Source organism: Platalea leucorodia (assembly GCF_965183815.1).
Source record: "Platalea leucorodia genome assembly, chromosome: 13".
NCBI lineage: Eukaryota > Metazoa > Chordata > Aves > Pelecaniformes > Threskiornithidae > Platalea > Platalea leucorodia.
The window spans coordinates 15,685,373-15,691,372 of NC_138835.1; positions in this window are offsets into that span (position 1 = coordinate 15,685,373).

Below are 6,000 nucleotides of genomic sequence, written 5' to 3' on the forward strand. Positions count from 1 at the left end.
ACACAAGCCCGGGGAAGGAGAGCAGGGTGTGGGTGGTGGGGGCACAGCCGCCTGGGAGGGCTGCACGGGCGCTGCTATAAATCAGAGCATCTCGGGGAGGCTGGGGGAGACGCCGGCGCGTGGCGGGGGCACAGCGAAACGGCCGCTCCTGGGATGCTCCGGCAGCCGCATCCCGGCACTGGCAAACCTCCGGCTGCCGCATCCCGGAGCCCTGGTCCCCATCCCGGCTGCCTGGTGCCGGAGGAGAAGACGGGGCTCGGGGACACACAGGGTCTCACGGCGATGTCGGCAGAAGCCGCCTGCCCCAGCATGTCCTCGCTGCATGTCCAGGGCTAATCAATCTTGATTCATTGCTAATGCACTTGAGAACAGTGTTGGGATGGATCAGGTGCCACTCAGGGTGAGATGGATAATATAATTAAGATTTCCTCAAAGGTCCCGTCTTTCTTACCTTGTTAATTAAGCTGATGTGGGGGCCTCCATGCAGAATGCATAATGAGAGGCTGCCGGAGATGGAGCTGGCTATTAGCGGGAGGTGATGCTGGGGGAAATACTGGCCTTAACCACAGGGCTGGGGATATTTTGGCAACTCTTTGGGGGGCTGGTTCCCCCAGAGCGGCCAAGAGCCGATCTCAGCTGTGAAATCGCCGCATCCTTTGCACCACAAATGCATTTGGACCGCGCAGGACAGAGCACGCAGGCAGAGGGATGCAGGTGGACATGGATGGGCTCATCCCTTCCCGGGACAGGCTGAGCACCGCGGCAGAGCTTACGGCTTCCGAAAGCACCGGCCGCGGCGCGGGGAGCAGGGCACGGCTTGCAGAAAGCTGCGAGCAGCCCCGTGGCCTCCCGGAGCTGGAGTCTGCGGTGCAGGGAGGAGGGGATGCTGCTCCGCTCCCGATGGCCCAGGCACATTTTTGGTACTTGCGCTCTGGTGGTGGCTTATGACAAAGAATTAATGGCCTCTTAATAAGGGTGACAGTTCCCTTGATTAGAAAGTATCAGAGCAGGGATAATTGCTTCATTTCACTTTTCTCCCCTCTATTACTTCCTTCGGTTTTGGGTCCTCATTCTCAGCTCCCGGATGCCCGCCGGGAGCCCTGCCTCGCCAGAGCCAGAAACGTTCCCAGGTCCGGCGGGCGCGATGCGGAGCCGGGAAGGACGGGGAGGGGTGGGTGCAGGCACGGCTGCAGAGCTGCCGCTTTCCCCGGGGCAGTGCCACGCTCGCAGCAACGCCGGGAGCTGGCAGGACCCAGGCAGGGTTGGAGCAGGTCCCCGGCCATTCGCACCGGGCTCAGCAGCACACGGGAGAGCCCGGTGCGGGGCCGGGGGTCTGGCAGGGCTGGAGGAAGGGGGAGATGGCATTTGCAGGCTGGGATGAGCCAAGCGATGACCCAATGCAGGGCAGGCGGCGCGGGCAGCGAGCGGCAGGAGCAGGGCAGCCCCGCGGGGCAGCAGCGACCGCTTGAAGCTCAGCCCAGGGCAGGCAGCGGGGCTGAAATAAATAATTTGTCCTGAAATTAAGATCATTTGGGTCGACCAGCACTGTTCCCCAGCCTGGATGCACGAGTAGCTTTTCTGCGAAAACAAGCTCTGCAGAAACATGTTGAAATATTCACAGCATTTCACTTGGGCCTTTTTTGGAAGGGAAAGTTTCAGGCTTGGGTTGGACACAACATTTCCAGGCTGCGTGTTTGCAGGGGCCGTTAGCGAGGGGCTCCAGTAAAAACCTTCAGACCCCCAAACCGAAATGAGCCACTTTGCTTCCCATCAGAGGATGCGTTTCTTTAAAACCGGGGGGATTTGGGGGTTTTGCAGCTTCGCCACCAAGCCCGCAGTCCCCAAGTCCTGTCCCACGCCCCTGCATCTCCCCGCTGCCCTGCGTGGGGCTGTGGGTGCCCCAGGGACCCGATCCCCCCAGCTCGGGGCTGGGTCCCTGCGGGAGATGCCCCCCACACAAATGTAACCCTGTAAATAACAAATAGCAGCCTCAGGGCTGCTGGCAGCTTCGTTTCTCTCTGCCGGCAGGAGCGTTTCCTCCGTTAACCTTCCCTCTTTGCACCGCAGCCATTTTGCTTTCTCACCATATCTAAAATTAAATCTGTTAGGATTTTCTCTCACTCTTTTTTTTTTTTTTCCCCTTTTGCTTATATTTGCTGAGTGCACTCAAGCACAGGGAGGGGGAAAAAAAAATAATAAAAAAAAGCCATCAGCATAATTCATGGCTCGCACAGTCATCGCGGGCTCCGGTTTCCAATCAGAGGCCCGGGCTGCGGAGCCAGCGTGCCGGGGAGGAGGGCTGGGCTGGCCCGGATGCTGCTTCACAAACCAGCAGCGATTCTCTCTTTGTTCTGGGCTCGCCCTGCTTCAGCCACACCAGCCACCGCACAGGCCGTCCTGCGGACGCGGGAGCACAGAGCCGGTCTGCGGGGCTTTGTCCCCCTGCTCTCCGAGGGTAACAGGGGATGGAGCAGCCTCTGAGCGGGTCCGCAGGCTCCGGACCCAGCTGCGATCCCAGGATAAAGCCCTGGGAGAGGTGGAAGCGCTGGGTCCCCCACCCTGGATCTGGGCATCTCAGTCGTGCCCTTTCCCACGCCTGTCTTTGCGCCTGGTGCAGGAGCCTCAGCAGACATGGGCTGAAGTCTGGGCTCCCAGTCCCTCCCAGTCCCTCCCAGCATCCCACCACCCCCCCGCCCAGCAGAGATGCTGGTGCTGGCCCCGCACAGCCCCATGTGCACAGCAGTTAGGAGGAGTTTTTGAGATGTCTCCAGCGCCGGCGGCGGGTGGAAGAGCCTCTGCAAACCCAGCATCCATTTTATACTAATAGTGTTAGTGGCTTGAAAGGCGCTGCTGCAGCGGGTTGCGATAATCTGTTTTAAAGTTACTCGCCGTGTAAGTGCCTGATCAGCCAGCCCTGATCTGGGCCAGGGGCACAGTCCTGGCTTCAGGTCCCAACACCCCCAGGAGGATCCACAGGCAGAAAATCAGATTATTTCCTGTAAGAGGTTTTTTTGCTCATTTCTGGTGTTTTTAACTCTTGCCCAGCTGTCTTTACAAACCAGAACTGACCCTCGCCAGGGTCATCGAGATCGATGCTGGGTCACGGGCGGGGGTCACCACGCTGGCTGCATCCCAGCATCTCTGGGGAGACCCAGGGCAGCTTCAGGGAGCCCTTCTGCTCCGCACCGGCACGAAAGGCCGGAGAAGCGATGTCGTGAGCGCACGTAGGATGGCAGCACCTCGCTGCACAGGCACCTGGCTGGGGATAGCTCTGATGGCAGTGGCGGGTGCTTCAAGAAGGCCAGGGTCCTCCGTGGGAAGCCCAGTAAGACGGGCTCCACACCAGGATTTATCTGATCCTGGCTACGTAATTGTTTTTTCCTCCCTCTCCTCTTCCTGGGGTCCGTATCAATTTAATTTACATGCTTCACAGCTTGGACCGCTTCATCCCCCGCTGCCAAGCACCTCTCAGGCATTTATGGCCGCAGCGTGTGCCGGGCTGCCCCTCCGCTGCCTCCTCCTGCCTCGCGCGGCGGGAACGGTGGGAACGCTGACCCAGGGGCCAGAGCGCCCGGGAATCGCCGCTCAGCACACGCGGCCCCGTCCCTGCCACGGCATCGTGCGGGTCTGCGAGGACGAGCTCTCATCCACGACCCACTTCTGCGATGAGGCCGCGATGCAAGAGGAGACGCAATGCAAGCACACGGAGAAAGGCAGCGCCCCTGCCCCTGCCACTGTTCCTCCTCCTCTTCTTCCTCCTCCTGCCCTTCCCAGCAAGGCTCTTCCACACCGGCACAACTCTGTGCGTGAAACAAAGCGCTGATCAGCATCTGCTCTACATTTGCTGTTCTTTTCGAGTTCATTCCTTGGTCCCCTCCCCTCCACTCAGCAGGGCCTGAAAATAGCAACTGGGGCTGCCTTTATATTGCATTATTTCAAAGTTCCTGCACCTCAACCAGCCCGCGGCCGGCCGCTCTCCAAGCCTGTGTATAACCCCCCGGGGGACCGGGCTCCCCGGCGTCTCCCTCTCACCCTCACCCCGCTCCTCCAGATGCAAAATTGTCCTTTGCAGCTGCAGAAAGTGAACACGGTGGCACTTCTGCGCACACGCGTGTACATACACGTGCATGTTCCCCATCGGCACATGTGCCCGGGGTGGCCGGCAGGATGCTGCGGGGACGAGCAAAGGCGACTGGGCACCGTTTGCAGCTTTATAGCGAGGAGGAGGCTTTGAAGGTGTGGAAGATGCTGCCCGGTGCCAGCGGGCACATGAAGCTGCCTGCCAGCCCTAACAGGCAGCCGGTTTCCTGCCTGCTGCAGGTTAACAGCTCTCCTGGCAGGCAGCTCGTTGGCTGGGAAGCAAAGCTGCCTCGGATATGCCTCATTTTATACAAAGAAGGTGGGCTGTGCCCGTCCCTCCCACCCCGCTGATCACCCTCCGCTTTGCCGATAATAATACCTAGCAATTACACAAAGCTTTCCCTGCTCTCCGCAGACATTAATTAAGCTCTTTCCCCACAATGGAGACAGAGAGAGGAACCGCGGGGAAACTCCCAAATTGGGTTGGGGTTTTTTTCAGTTCGATTTTGCGTGGCTGTGCCACGGGGCCTCCCGATTCCCGGTGGCACCGCGTGTGCCGTGCACCGGCGATGGTGCTGCAGGGCGACCCCGACAGTGATGGTCACTCTGGGTTTTGCTCTCACATAGCAAAATTTGGTTTTCCCTAATTTCTGCGGCCACTCAGATGGTGGTGCTGGATCCCGGTGTGGCTGTGCGTTCCCGGTGCTGGTAACGGAGGCTGGCTCTGCCCTGCAGCACCTTCCTGGGTGCCACCGGCTCTGCGGGGGTGACACCCTGAGCCTGGGAGCTGGGAAAACTGGATCATCCCGCAGGCACTGCAGCAGCCTCGCATCCAGCCTTGTCCCCAGGAGCCGGGGTAGCTTCACAAGGGACCCAGAGCCTCCTTCCAGCTGCCTGCACCCCGGGGTTAGCAGGGGGATGGATGGGCAGGGCACCCTGCCTGCACCCTGGAGGGCAGGAGGATGGGCAGAGCACCCTGCAGGGCAGGGCACCTCAAATCCTGTGCTCAGCGCTGGGCCCCGCACCCCAAGGCGGCCATGGAGGGGCTGGAGCGTGGCCAGAGCAGGGCAGCGAGGCTGGGGCAGGGGCTGGAGCACAAGGCTGGGGAGGAGCGGCTGGGGGAGCTGGGGGGGCTCAGCCTGGAGAAGAGGAGGCTGAGGGGAGCCCTCATCGCTCTCTGCAACGGCCTGAAAGGAGGCTGGAGCCGGGGGGGTCGGTCTCTGCTCCCCAGGAACAAGCGATGGGACGAGAGGGAACGGCCTCAAGCTGCGCCAGGGCAGGGTTGGGTTGGGTATGGGGAAAAACTTCTTCACCAAAGGGCTGTCAGGCCCTGGCCCAGGCTGCCCAGGGCAGGGGCTGAGTCCCCATCCCTGGGGGATTTAAAAGCCAGGAGATGTGGTGCTTGGGGACAGGGGTTAGCGGTGGCCTTGGCAGCGCTGGCTTAGCGGTGGGACTCGATGATCTTAAAGGGCTTTCCCAACCCAAACGATTCTGTGACCCTAGGACGGGCGGGACGCCCTGCCCGCACCCCGGGCCGGCAGCGCAGCCCCGCTGCGCCCTGCCGGGGTGCGGGAGGGAGGGAGCGCGGGCTGCCCGCCCTGCCCGCACCGGGGCCGCCCCGCCCTGCCCGCGCCCGCCCGGGCCGGGTCAAGCCGGGCCGGGGGAGCGCTGCCCGCTCCCGCTGCCGGCCCCGCTCCCGGAGCCACGCGAGATCGGCGGGCCGGTGGCGGCGGCGGGGCGGGCCGGGCCGGGCCGGGCGGGGCGGGCCGGGGAGCGCGCATGAGCCGCGGCGGCGGCGGCGGCGAGGGGCGGGCGGGAGCGCGGCAGCGGAGCGCGGCGCCGCCGCGGGTGTGGGCGCGCCGGGGAGCCCCGCACGGCGGCCCGCAGCCGGGGGCGGCGGCGGGCGGCACCGCCTCGCCG